Source organism: Oryzias melastigma, linkage group LG9 (assembly GCF_002922805.2).
Source record: "Oryzias melastigma strain HK-1 linkage group LG9, ASM292280v2, whole genome shotgun sequence".
Lineage (NCBI taxonomy): Eukaryota > Metazoa > Chordata > Actinopteri > Beloniformes > Adrianichthyidae > Oryzias > Oryzias melastigma.
Genome location: NC_050520.1, coordinates 2,357,849 through 2,372,086, shown reverse-complemented (window position 1 = coordinate 2,372,086; position 14,238 = coordinate 2,357,849).

Sequence of the window (14,238 nt, the reverse complement as noted above, 5' to 3'; positions counted from 1 at the left end):
CGAACCCATGACCTTCTGAATGTGAGTCAGATGTTTAGACCGCTAGGCTATCTAGTGGCGGAATCTGGAATGCATGTCAAACTTAAATATAAACCTGACATTCTGCATTGCGCAATCAGGAAGTCATTGTTGATAATTTAAAGGCATTTGTCTGTGTTAAAAATATTTCTTTCACCTGCATTGAACAGTTTTGAGGTAAAAATAAAATTTAAAATTAAAAGAAATATTTATTGTGGACTATTCCTGAGCGGGATTCGAACCCATGACCTTCTGAATGTGAGTCCGCAGCCATAACCACTTGACCGTCTAGTGGCGGAATCTGGAATGCATGTCAAACTTAAATATAAACCTGACATTCTGCATTGCGCAATCAGGAAGTCATTGTTGATGGTTTAAAAGCATCAAAAATGGATCGACCCCCCCCCCCTTCCTCTCTCATTGCCAAGAGCTCACAAATATGATCTTTCTCTAGCTTTATTTGTGATTCACAACCATTTGAATAAAGTAATACCCAAAATGTAATTTTGTGCTTAATTTTCTTTATATATATAAACAGTAAAATGCCACAAGAACATGTTAACATTTTTAAAACAGGATTTTGTTCTAAATGTTTTCTAAAAATCATCAGATGATTAAAAATGCAGGAATAAAAAGCATCAGAAATATATATATTTTTTACGATAAAGTTTCACTTAAGCTATTCTGAGGAATCTGGACGGTTGAACTTCATGTTCATGACAATAAAACAGGTTCAAGAAGGTTAACTAAAGGGAAAAAAGGGAATAAATTCTGCAAAAAATTGCAACAGCAGCTGTTTTTTAGGTGAGAATAAAAGTTTTTTCTTCCTTTGTGTGACAGACTGAAAGGTTTTGCCAGAAAACGATCTGATTGGCTGCTTTCGGTGAGTTCTGCAGAACATTTTTGAGGCTTTAAATGCAGATCCGTTCCATGCAAACCTATAAATATTGTTTGCATGTGAACATGGTCAGTCCTGCAGGTCACAGCTGGAACAGCTTCATTCACTTGTGTTTTAACGACGTAAATCATTCTCTGACATCCAAACCAGCAGAATTTTCTGTTGCTATTTGAAAATAAAGCCAACAATCTGAATGTATCTTTCAATGCTTGAAATGACAGGAAGTCTGACCTTTTTTATACTGTAATCTTTTAGAGAAACCGCCGTTTCTCAGCAGCCGGCTCTGAAATTGTGTTCCATTTTGAAAGGCATTACCTTATGAATTTACCCTTAAATGGGCCAGGAAAAATAGAGAACAAGGGGAGTCTGAGACGCTTTAAAAGGGGCTGTTTTATTTTTTGTCACATAAATTGCCTCTTTGTGTTCCTCCATTCAGTTTGTCTTCATTCAGTTTGAATACATCAGACCTCTTGTTGCTGCAGAGACAGATTAAGCAGCTGCTGCTGAAATCCTCTCCTGGAGGTGCAGCGCCACACAAACTCGTTTACCTCTCCTTCTGCTGAATCCCAGCCCTGGATAGAATGGGGACATGCTTCACTCTCACCGAACATACTGATGCTTATTTTCTTTTATCTCATCTGGGTTTTTTATTTACAAAAGCTCCTCATCAACATGGTTTAAAGGAGCTTTTCATCCTAATTATGGCAGGATCCAGCTTAGAGGCAATCACAAGATGTGACTGGTGAGGCTAAGCTGGCAGGAAGAGTATCACACGGGCATCCCTATGTCTTATTTTAGTAATCCTTCATTGAGCCAAGCAGGCTCACAACAAGCATGAACCCCATCATGCTGTTTTCTACTGTTTTTGTTCTCAGTGAAGAAGGAGCCATAATCCCTGCAGGAACAGAAAGTAAAGAAATGAACATTTTCCATACTTTGTGCTTGTAAGTAAAGCTAAATTAAGATGTAAACGCAACAAATTAATGAATAAGAAAAGTATTTGAGCCCTTCCTAAAGTTGTTTTCTTTTTGTTAATTTTGTTGTAACCTTTAGGTTTGTTTATTTAATTGAATTTATTAAAGGGAAAAGGCAATAAAAATACAGATCAAACCTATTTAAGATGTATAAATTGATTGGAAAATAGAGAACATAAAAGAAAATGATGTTTTCATCTGACATGTGTTACGTCCTCCTGCTCACCTGGCAGGTGTGGCCAATGTGTCTTGATTGGCGTCTGCTGACTACTTAGAGAAGACCTCAGCATCTGTGATCCAAGGCTACGTCAATGATTATAATGGATGTGTGAAAATGTACAGTCATGCATCAAAGGGTCGTACGGGGGACATAGGGTCTGTTATCCTTGAATTCAACATCATTGTTTAAAAGAAACTTGGTTGAACTATTTCTGTTCACACTGAAGAACTGGTAGCTGTACTTCTGTCTCTGCGTTGGATTGAGGAGGACGAGCTGCTCAAGAGTCTTGTATGCTCAGATTCCAGTGCTTTATTAAAAGCAGTTTTCATATAGCAGACCTGATATTTTAATGGAAATAGGACAAACATCGTATAGTTTACAATCAGCCGACTCTCTGTTGCATTTATGTGTGTTGATATACATGTCGCCGTTAGCAAAAAAGAGGTGAAAATATGAAAGAAAACATTTTGATGGATGGTAAAAAAGATGTGAGGGTGATTCTAAAGGAAGGTGGTATTACAGAGTCCAGAGGGTTGTTGGAGAGATGGGTTATGTTGGACGGAACAGGCTAGAATTGTGTCGAGACTTAGGTTTGGTCAGACACAATTTAATTCTCTTTAAGAATGGAAAACATGTTACTGGTAAATGGGATTTTTGTGTTGCATAAAGCACGTGGTGGTGATAATGGTTTGGGGGAAGTTCTCTGTTAAGAGAGCGTTGATGAAGGGACGTCTTGAAGAGAAAGGAATACCAGAGCAACCCCAGCAGTTTTCATTTTTTGATTTATTTTTTTAAACAGAAAAAACTAATAATTACTAAAATAAAAGTGGGTTGACCTTCTGACCTACACTCCATACCAGTAGGTGGCGGTAATGCACCTTAACACTGTGTGCCATCCGCCATTAAACCAAACAAGAAGAAGGAAAAGAGCAGCAGGCTGGGCAGCATTTGGGTTTTACTTTTTGTTGTGCTGGTTTTATTTTGTTCTTTTCCCCCTGTTTGTCCTCCACAGTCTTACACTGCTGGGTTTTGTTATTTTAGTTTGGGGTTGGTAGTCTTAGTTTGTGGGCTTTGTTTATTTGTTTTCTTTAGGTAGTTTTGGTTAGGCAACCAGGGAGCTGCTGACTCAGATGGTCGACATGGTTATTTAATTACTTTATGTTTGGTTAAGGAGAGATAAAAGAGACACATGTGGATCTGGAGCTGCAGGTTTTAGACTCCTGTGCTAAACGTAGTAAAACAGCTTTCTTTACATTCAGTTTCTGCTGATATACGTTGATGTTTTTTGTCTGTAATTTGTGCATAGATGAATAAAAGTACACTTAGGATTTTGAGTTGCACAACATTTTTGTTTTATTTTCCATCATGGACTATGATGTTTTCAGATGATGTTGTGGTTCGTAGTGAGAGCCCTGCGGTCCAGGCATGACGGTGGCTGGTGTTCGAGGAGAGGATGCAGAAGATGTTAGATGGAGGAAGCTGATTGGCTGTGGCGACCCCTGAAGGGAAAAACTGTTTTTTATTATTATGGTTGTTTATTCCTCACAATGAGATTTATAAAAAAAAAAAAAAACTCAAAGTGCTTTCAAAAATACATTTTTCATTTTTACAGGTACTTACCTGACAGAAGTATTCCCTGCTGCATACGTGGTTCAGTACTCCTTTTATTGATCTATTAACTCATCTTGATGTTTTCTCAGACATCTTGAGCTAAAATAGTGTTTTTATTCATATTTTTTCAGGGTCTGGTGTGTTTTGACCACAGGAGGAGGCTAAGTTTCCCAGCTGCCTCTGTTTCCAGAGAAACGGCAGCTTTGCAGCAGGAGGAGAATGTCACGGAGGTCTGATGAGCTCCTGTATGGGATGTCAGAGCCCAGCCTGTGTGAATGAATAGTTCATTCAGATTCACTCTGCTCCTGGAGCTTCAGATGGGAGTCGAACAGCAGACGTGGCTGCTTTGGTTCTGTAGAAACAGTTGATCTTCTCCTCCTTTTAAACAGTGTTGCCTCATTCATCAGCTATTCCATTAAATATTTATAAGTACCCAAAATTCCACTGATCTCCCCATCAATGACAGCTTTCAATCATAACTATCATCTCATTTATGTGAAAGATAATTTCAGTTTTTGCCTTTGTGGTCTACAAACTGGAATTATTTTTATATTTTTAATCTGTAAATGTTTTCCTTGGTTTATAATGACTCTCAGAGTTATGGTGAACCACATTTTGGTGAAGGTGTCAGACTTTGTTCCTACAGAGAGAATCCAGTGACGACAGGAAATAATTGCTGAATCTTAGTTGCATCATTTCGAATTTCCTACATTATGATTGTTTTTAGTCCCGTCAAAAATTACATAGTTTATTATTTGGTTTTATCTGTTGAGCACTTTTTCTGTCCTTCACTATTTTATTCCTTTTTTGAAATAACTTATATGTTTTAGTGTTTTTAGATCAAAATGTGTGAATAATATTTATATATTTTTATGGGGTTTCTCTTTTACTTTTACCCGACGTCTGTACATAAGAACTGGACAGAGTGAAGATGATGTCACCAATAGAACATATTTTATTTTCAGCTCCAACCAAAGTCAATTAATTCAGTTGCCTTTTTGTTTTGTTTTTTTTTGTGAGATTGAAGCACCCATGTTGGAACCAGGTGAAGACAGAAAGCAGTGATTGGTCCGACTCAGTCTGAGTCATCGTTTTAATGGAAACCACTCTGGCCAATCAGGTGTGAGCTTGTTGGAAGTTCACACCCCCACCACTTTAAAACAGGCAAAGTGATCAAACCTTTTGAATGTCAGGCCACCAAGCTCCACCTACTTTTACTGAGGCATCTAATTGGTCGGTTTATAACTTCAATTTACGAAATGTGATGAAAAAAATAGGATTATTAAGAAAACGTTTAAAAAAAATATCAAAGCAAGAATGTGTTTTCTGACAAATTGAATGAGTGAGTATAAGGTGTTTATTATGGGATTTTGGCTTCTTGGAGCCACTTCCTGTTTGGAAAGCCAGGGGGAGGAGTCAGTACCGTACAGTAGAAGCAATGCTTTCATGAGAGTTTCATTGACATGTCAATGTTGAAAGTTTATTTAGCTTTTTTTTTTTTTTTTTTTTTAACTGTTGGTACTTTAAATCCATGGAGTACACGTCTCTTAAATGCTCATATTTGTGCTGTTTTTTTGTTCACATGAGCTTTTTTCTTCAACAGCTTAAATGTTTTACAATAATTCACTTAGAAATCTGTGACAGTTTATTTTTCCAGACAGTATTTTAGACCTCATTCCTGTTACATAGTCTGGTTTTTGTAAGGAAAATTTGGTTTTCTTGCCATTTTCAGCATGAATATAATCTTAAAGCTCAGTGATTGAAAAGTGACAAACATAGCAGTTAAAATCTGAAATGTTTCCCTGTTCTTTCTGTAGTCATCATCAAACACTGACTTTATTTATATATTGACTGAATTGATTAGTGTCAAAGGTTAATTGAATAACAACAACTTTGACACAAATCAATAAAAAAAACTAAGACCAAGAAGTAATAATAATTATTTTAAAGCGTGACCTTAGCTGGTTATCCAGTGAAAGGATGGTTGATGAGAAGAGCAGAAGTGTAATTATGTCTTTCTCAAGGACACTTGATGGATCAGAGAAAACCTCTGCAACACTAACCTAGAATTAGTTTTGCTTCAAATAAAGACTAAAATAAAAGATTAAATCGTGAAACAGGACACAAACATTTTAAAATCTGCAGCAAAATCTTCCCTGGAATGGAAAGAAATCTTTCACAAAGTTGTTGCTGCAAATTTTACAAATGAGTATGATTCAAATCAAAATATTTGATTATTACTATAGAATAAATATTGATATATAATTTAAAAAATATATATATATCTTTTCCATAATTTCTAATATTTTAAGTCATTTCTTTTAGAGATTTTAACAGAGCTGTGATAAAAGTGTTCACACCCCAAAATGTTTTTCTCATTCATTTTGCTTATTTAAGAAAGTCAAAAGTTGAGGAAAATGCAATAGTTTTGTGGTGGTAGTATGATGATGTGGGCTTTTTTGCAGCTTAACTCTTTAACATTAAGAGCTTTTAATTTTTTTTTACTTGTTTAAAATATTTCATTCATTATTCAACATAACTCCAGCTGATTCTGAAGGAGAAACGCGGCATAAGCCGCGTTTCTCCTTCAGAATCAGCTGGAATTATGTTGATCATGTTAACAATTGTTAAAGTTAAATAAATCAAAGATCACAATTATGTTTAAACAGACAGAAAATTTTAGAATCAAATGGTAAAAAATGAAAACTGAACACATTTGATGTGATTATTTTACTGCAAACCAAATTTCTTGGAAATTTAAATCAACTTTTAAAGTTGAAATGGAGAGTTTTGTAACAGATTCTTTGCACTGAAAATGCTTCTTTTTTGTGAAACACATTCTGAGTTTTCACTGCAAAGCAAAGCGGCTGATCTCCATTGTCCAGCGTTGGGATGAAGCAGCGACAATCCTGCCGGTATTTGATCAAATCCAGCCGCTCGTGTCCCTTTGAGGTTCGTTCAAACTAAAGTATTGAAGCTTTTGGTCTGAACTCCAAAAGGACGACAGGAGTTCGGGTAATTGATTTCCAGGAGAGACGTGTGACAGCTTTAGCAAGATGGATGATTAAACAGAAAATATGATTCAATTAAACTTAAAGAAAACTGAAGAAGAAGTAGGAATTCCAGAGCTGACTAAAATATTGAAGGACCACTAATAATTAAAAAGAACAAGAAGTAAAGAAAGAAAGTAAAGTTCAGATGCCTTTTGGTTTCTGTGTTGATAAAATATCCTAACAAGGGTAAAAGTTTAAAAAAATGGTGCAAATAAAACTTAAAAAATGGAAAAATCTAACAAATTAAGCAGGTCACACGAGAAAAACATCTGTTCGGCATCTTTTACTCAGTGAAGAGGGAAGGTTTAAGGACCTAAAAAGACAAAAATACACATTTATACGCCATATGATAGATGATTCAAGAAGATTGTTTGAAATACAAAGTAAATCTGTAGCTAATGGCTTTGGTTTGGTTAATGGAGAAGCGTGTCGGATGTGTTGCCGCTCCGTGACATTCTGTCACATCGGATAATTCAAAGGAGGAGCGGGGCAGACAGACTCATCCTCCAGCTTGTTCCAGGAGCCCTCATTCTAATTATACAAGCATCTTTTTTTGTTTTTTTTGTTTTTAAGTTGAACCGACGTAGTGACATTGACAGAAATACGTGTTCTCACCTCGGAAGGTCAAAAACAAAACAGGTGAGGCTCATTTTGTTTGACAGGAGTCACTTTTTTAGTGTTCTGCCAAACTCATCAGGTTTGGTGTTCACCTCGAGCCTTTTGAACATTTTTACAATATAAAACTAATGACTTCATCCATCACCTGATGTCGTTATCGGAAAGGTCGCAAATGAGGGTCGACCGAGCTGCTGAACATAAAGGTGAGTGTTAATCATGACACTCGCCGCTTCTGTTCCACAGATCAGGATATCGAAACAGAAACTGTCAAGTTAGGACTTCATGGCAACGGCGGCAAACTTTTGCTTCTGCTCTGTTACTTATATAAAATTCTTTATGATCACTGATCCCGTGAACAGCACTAACAGGCTCCTCACACAGTCCACCACATTTGGAGAGGCTGGAAAAATTAAATATCCGTACGACACGCCCATGTCTCACCCGTTACACTCTTACTTACCTGTACGTGCACTGGGGTTCTGTTTTCATTCTTTCTATTCTTTATCATCTATTTTTTTATTTTATTTAGTTCTTCATGACTGTGTTTGGTGCAGTGGGATTCATGTGTTGTCCCTCTTTCCCTTTTTACGTCAGCAGGAATGAGTCCAGATTCCAGGTGGCTGATCTGTGCAGCTGTTCTTGGCAGTGGACCTCGCCCCTGGCTCATCCCCTGGATGAAGCACATCTGTTACTCTTTCTCATCTCGTTTCCCTAGAATCATTTTCTTTTTTTAGGAGTTTTTCCTCACTGAGAAGGAGGGTCTAAGGGCAGGAACACCCAGTTCTGTTTAGTTAAACTGTTTTGTTTAGGAAGCAGCTATTGTTTATATTTTATGACTATTTTTATGGTTTTGCACAATTACCGGTGTGATGCCCGTTAAGACAGCTGTGTTGTGATATTGTGCCATATGAATAAAACTGATTATTAAATACAAGTTGTGTCCACTTGTCATCTGCACCGCACCTGTACAAGTCTTTCTCACTCCCAAGTCGTCACATATTGATATTTGGTAAAGGACCACTCTGTGTGCGTGACGTTTTGGAAGTCGCCAACTTTTTTACATGCTCACTGTTCCAATTAAATCACGGGTCTGCATCCCTCGGAACGCAGTAACGATGCGGTCCGGGACGCGGAGCTCACCAGTACCCAAACCCGGTAGTCTAACCCGACACCGGATGCGGTACTGGATGCAGTACCAGATCTGAATCGGTACCACACGAAAAACCGGTACCGGGTTAAGGTATCGTACTGGACGCATCCCGAGGACCAGTCCGTGTCCACTTCCACGTCCTAAGGGTTGCAGACCCATGATTTCATGGGAACAGCCAGAACGTTAAAAACGGATGAGTCAGGGACGCGTGGAGGGGTCCTCAACCAAACGTCAATATGTGACACTTTGAGGAAAAGAATGTGTTGACCCGCAGAGTAAACCGGCGTGGGAGAAAAAAAAAGGAAAAGAAGAGAGAAAAGGAAAAATGAAAAAGAAAAGTGAAAAACAAAAAGGAAAAAAGAGAAAAAGAAAACAGGAGAGGAAAAAATGAGAGGAAAAAGGGGAAAAAAGAGAACAAGAAAAGTGAAAAAGGAGAAAAGGGGAAAAAGAAAAGGAAAAAAGGGAGAAAAAAGGGAAATGATACAAGAGAGAAAAGGAAAAATGAAACAGAAAACGGGAAAAAATAAAAAATGAGAGGAAAAACAGAGAGCAAGATAAGTGAAAAAGAAAAGGAAAAATGAGAGAAAGAAAAGGAAAACAGAAAAAGAGAGAAAAATGAAAAAGGAAAAAAAGAAAAGAAAAGTAAAAAAGGGAGAAAAAAGGATAAAGATAAATGAGAGAAAAAGAAAAATGAAAAGGGAAAGGGAAAACCTAAAAAAAGGAAAAAAAGAGAGAAAAAGAAAAAAGGGATAAAAAAAAGAGTAAACGGGCATGAACATTTTCTCTCTACTGGTTCACTGAGCGGTCTACGACCATATTTTGGACAGACTACATGTGTATCTTATTCAGATTTGACAACCTGTTTCCACCCTGAGGGTAATTGTGACCAAGGCCTTAAATGTGACACATCGGATCACCTGTCAGGCCTCAACAGTTCCTTACTCTGCTCATAGACGAGATGATGGGCTTTAGTTTTAATCAGAAATGTACCTTCACCCTCGAGGAGTAGTTTGTGAATTTACGTCTATATTTTCTGCCTCGACAGTTGAAGTCGGACTCCTCAGAGTGTTCCACTTCTCAGAAAGCATGCTTAGCCAGATGATTGATCAGCCTCCAAGCCAACAAACGGATGAGCAAAACACAGCAGAGAGTTATAAATAAACACATAACTTCTCTCCGGTTCAAGTCAAGTCGAGCAAATCTAAGGGAGGCGATGTTTGACAACACGCGGAGAGGAAAACCTCCCATCAGAAGAGGACATAACTAGCATGTCAAACAACCAGCGGCTCATGAAATTTTTATCCTCAGCCGTGAGTGATGACAAATTTAGATGTTAGCTCTCTCTGAAATCCAACCACAAGCATTCTGATCACAGTTGTAAAAGAAAAATTATGCAGATGCTCAAAAGCCATTAACCTCTTTATAGCCACAATTTAAATCCACGCTAACTCATCTCATGCATATTCTTAATGCGCTGCTTAGTATTTCCTACCCAGGAGCCACTGCTTGACTCCAGGGAAGACGGCGGCTTCAATTCAATTATAACTTGAAGTTCTGCGACTCCTGATCCAATCAACTTCCTGGCACCAGTTTATGACCATGAAGAGAATGATAATACAGCAGAGGAGACGGACAGAAAGGCGGCGGGCAGGAGGGCGGCGGAAATGGATGTCAACGTGACACGTTTAACTAACGATGAAGCCGGGAGCGTGTTGACGTTCCCACAGCACCATGTGCTCACATCCAGAAAGTGTAGCTCCACCGCTGGAGGTGAAGTTTGGGAAGAAAGGAAGCTGCAGCACTTCGTCATGGTGATTGAAAACAGACATGCAACATTAACTGTCAGCAAAGCCAGAGAACGCACACAAATGTTCAGGACGTTCACAGCCGGCAGAATAAAAATCAGCTTTTGTTGAAATGTTTGCCATGTCAATAAATGCACATTTTGATTTATTGTGGAATCATATCCCTAACTTTTTATCATTCATATTTATGTTAAAAAGTTACGGTTTTAAAGTTTTAAAAGTAAGCATTCTGCTAGCTTTTTGGACTATTTTGGCATTTACTAAGATCATTTTATGCTATTTTGGAGCTTAGCTAATATTTCAGCTACATGCTAGCTGTTTTGGCTAATTTAGGCTTTTAAAAGTTTTTTAAGCTGTTTTTGAGTTAGGCTAATATTTACACGCTAGGTCTTTTGGCTAGTTTAGGCTTTTTCAGATTAAAATATTTTTTCAGTTACATATTAGCCATTTAAGCTAACCTAAGTTTTTTTTTTTTAGGTTGTTATGGAGTTTAGCTAACATTTTAGCTGGCTATCAGCTTTAGCGTTTTCAGCTATCAGCTTTAGCATTTTCAGCAGCCAAATTCAGTTTATAGCATTCCCACTAGCATTATTGCAGGTAATGCTATATATCTAATTATGTTAAAAAGTTACTGTTTAAAAAATGTAGTTTTAAAGTGTTGAATAAATGTTTATCCTCTTCGGTCTGCGACCTCAGGTTTGTTTTGGATTGTGGCCCCCTGTACGATTGACTTTGACACCCCTGCCTTAGAACCTGAAGTTTATGTACTGATTTAAACATTTTTATGCACACTTACAGTTTTTGCCACTTAAAAGGGAAATTGCACCTGTTTACTGTTCACTACAGAGAATGTTTGTGGCACTGACCACATTTGCCTTCACAAATACCTGATTTGGGGCTTTTGTGAACACACTGAAAACTCCATAGTTAAAAAATAACCTAATTTGGGTTGTTTTTATGAGGATAAAAGGGGACTATTTTTTTTTTATTTTTTATTTTTTTTGCAGGAAAAAAAAATGCTAAAAATGTAAACAATATAACTAAAAAATGAGTATTCCTCCAAAAATTAACTTAGAAATACTGAATATCCCAGCATGAATAATACAAAAACAACAAGATTCTACCCCCTCTGACAATTTTTTCAAAATATCACATTTTTTCTGCGACTAAACCTTAATTTGGCCCTGAGAGGATTAGGAATGAATGACTGCAGTTCCGCCTGCTTCAATTAATCTCAATTTGTCTTTTTCTTCTGTTGAGGATTTTAGTTATGGGTTCAGAAAAGTCCATTGAACTTTCAGAAAATTAGAAAATATGCACTACAAAGTTCAGCTTCCATAAAAGCAGCTGCCCTCCAAGAAATGATCACCTTTTGTGGGAGGATCTGAGCTCGAATATATACGAAAAATACATACATTTAACCAGGTATGAGCGAAAAGCAGCTAACTGATTAAGGAACTGTAATTTTTGTCATTCTCTTTCTTTTATTTCACTCACACTCTATGTTAAAGTGTGAGTGATGCACTCTGGTTCTGGTCCAGAGAGAGGTTCAGCTGAGCGGTTTCACTTTACACAGAATACTATTCAAACAAAGCCATTATACAAAAGCAATAATCAAATATTTTTTCCTTAATTTTCTGTGTTCTGATAATAATTCTTCTAATATTCTAAACTTTCCACCGAATACTCCAGGTTTAATTGAACAACACTAATCTGGTCGTTCTTAGAAAATCTAAAAACAAAAGTGGAAGTTCAGCCGTGCAGATTATTGTTTCTCTTTAGAGAGAAAACTTCACCAAACATCTTTCTTCTGCTTTTGTCTGTACTGGACTGAGACTTCACCTTTGGAGCAAAGTTTACATCCAAAGATGCTCACAAGTGCTTTTTTTGGAAGTTTGAGTCTAGAGGTGAGCAAACGTTTCAACTCATGGGCCAAACGTCTTCTAAAATTCAACAGAGGGGCAGGAGCAGATACGCAGAATGTTTTGGTAATCCACCTTGTAAGAGAAAGAAATAACACGGAATCTAGGAAAGCAGGTTATAACTTTGAATAAAAATTAATAAATATATAGCAGGAAATTGTATCAACATATTTTTAGCATCTGGACCTCATATTCCCCTTCTATAAGTTGTGTGTACGCAAAATTACAGTTATTGACCTGACATCAGTACTCTGAAGAAAGAATATATATATATATGTATGTATGTATGTATGTATGTATGTATGTATGTATGTACTTGAGTCCAAGTCTTCATCTTTGGGTGACCAGTCTTAAAGTCAAATAAATCTTTGTTTCCATTGTTGACTTGCATTATTCCTATTTTTTATCATTTTGTTCTGAATCATTTCAAACAAAACAATCTAACAAAATGCAAAAACTTCACATAGGGACTGAAGAAATAATAAACTTTATTAAAATCTCAATATTTTTCCTAAACTAAGTAGATTAAATACACAGAACAAATCCTTTTTCTTTTACTTAGTTTGCTTTTTGCTAATAAAAGTTAAATATTGACAAACTGATATTGTAAAACTATCTTAAAATGTATTTTTTTGTTTTAGGATTGCAGCATAAATGATGAGATGAGACAGTGGCTGAACTTTTTCCGCTTTGCGTCAAAGTCCCAGAATCCCGAGTTGTCTCAGATCTGCAGCAGCTCTGCAGCAGGAGCGTCGCTGCAGGGTATTAGTCATCCTTGATTCACTGCGCAGGGATCCGACCTGAGATGATTGCCACAGGAAGAAGGTCATGTCCTGAAATGCCAGGATCCGGGTCTCCCTACATGCGAAGCACTAAGCACTGTTATTAAAATTGACTGGAGACCTTAAGCTTTCAATTAACAGCTTTGTAAAGGTTAAAAGATCAGGCTTTTTCTTGTTTGGCTGAAGATCGCCTTTCAGACTTCTTATGCAAATCAGAATCAATGGTTCCTTCAGGTTTTGCAGAGCCTGGATGAACTTTTGAGAGGAATCTCATCCTTTTACCAGGAAAACCTTTCATTTATTTATTTCTATCTGTAGGTTTGCTGCAGTTTTCAGCTCTGTGGGTCGAGCAGACCTCTTCAAGGCTCTGTGGCCACAACTGATGCCTCGTAAATTACATTTTCTCTCTTTGAGGGTTTAATTTATGTCACTTAGATCCAAAAACCAACACTTTAAAACTGCAGTTTAATTTGAGGCTCTCGCACGATTGGAAATGCTATTTGTGGGCTCTTCATTTCCTCTTTTTTATAAAAAAAAAGCAAAAAAAAGAGGGTTTCCTAAATGAGTTTCTGTTAAATCAACAAACGTCTCACCTGAATTACCTGACTGAAGGTGTCTGAACTGAACACAAATACAAACACGACAGAAAGAAGGTCGAAATGTTTTTCATCAGGTCAAAAAACATGTTCACATATATATATATATATATATATATATATATATATATATATATATATATATATATATATATATATATATATATATATATATATTAGGGCTGTCAGATTTGTCGCGTTAAAAACGCGTTAATCTGACATGTGCTTGACGCCGACAATTTTTTTGACGCATTAATCGCGGATTTTTCTCATACGTGCCTTTCCATACCGCACGCGGGCGTCCCCCCTTTAACTCACCGGCTGCTCTCACTAGATCACGGGCGGGTCTCCAACCACCGAGCTGCGAGCTAAAGCCGCCCGGCGCTAGGACCTGGAGAGCTCCTGCACCCTAACCCGGCTCCGGTTCGCGTCCAGTACCACGTCTGGTGGTACCGGCATGCGTCTGACGCCGCGTCCCGAGAGCTGCGGACCCCCGACGTTCCGAACAGCAAGCGCACCGGGGGACGTTTTAAATGTTCTGGAGGTTTAAGCGTGATCCAGCCCCAGCATAGCGGTCTGTCTGCCGGCATA